At 69.3% G+C, this 342-nt stretch overlaps 2 protein-coding genes across 2 annotated transcripts in view; one reads left to right on the plus strand and one right to left on the minus strand.

Annotated features, from left to right (window-relative positions):
• The window catches only part of ABHD15 (abhydrolase domain containing 15), a 7457-nt gene that overhangs the window by 6494 nt on the left and 621 nt on the right, over positions 1–342 (minus strand). The gene's annotated exons all lie outside the window — the stretch shown is intronic.
• TP53I13 (tumor protein p53 inducible protein 13) overlaps positions 1–342 on the plus strand; it is a 7495-nt gene that overhangs the window by 1258 nt on the left and 5895 nt on the right. The gene's annotated exons all lie outside the window — the stretch shown is intronic.

The raw sequence follows: 342 nt of genomic DNA on the forward strand, positions 1-342 counted from the left end.
GCCCGGCAGAGGCAGCCAGTTCGGGCCCGGCTGCCCTCGCCCGGCCCCCACCTCTGCCCCGGCCCTTTGTACAGCAATTGCAACAAGTGGGAGCAGAGGGTGAGAGGAGCCGCTGCCACCAGGGAGGGAGGGCGCGCCGGCAGCCAGAAGGGAGTGGGGAGGGCACGAGCCGGGGAGAGCGGTGTTGGCCATAGAGACGTGGGGAGACTGGAGGCCGAGGCTTGGGGACCAGACTGTCATCAGGGTCTTCTGCCAGACCCTGTGCGCTGCGCCCTCAGAGGCCGATGAAGAGAAGCAGAAGGGGGAGGTGAGTAAGTCGCAGCTCCGGGCGCCGGCTCCCGG

The sequence above is a fragment of the Colobus angolensis genome, unplaced genomic scaffold (genome assembly GCF_000951035.1).
Source record: "Colobus angolensis palliatus isolate OR3802 unplaced genomic scaffold, Cang.pa_1.0 Scaffold193, whole genome shotgun sequence".
NCBI lineage: Eukaryota > Metazoa > Chordata > Mammalia > Primates > Cercopithecidae > Colobus > Colobus angolensis.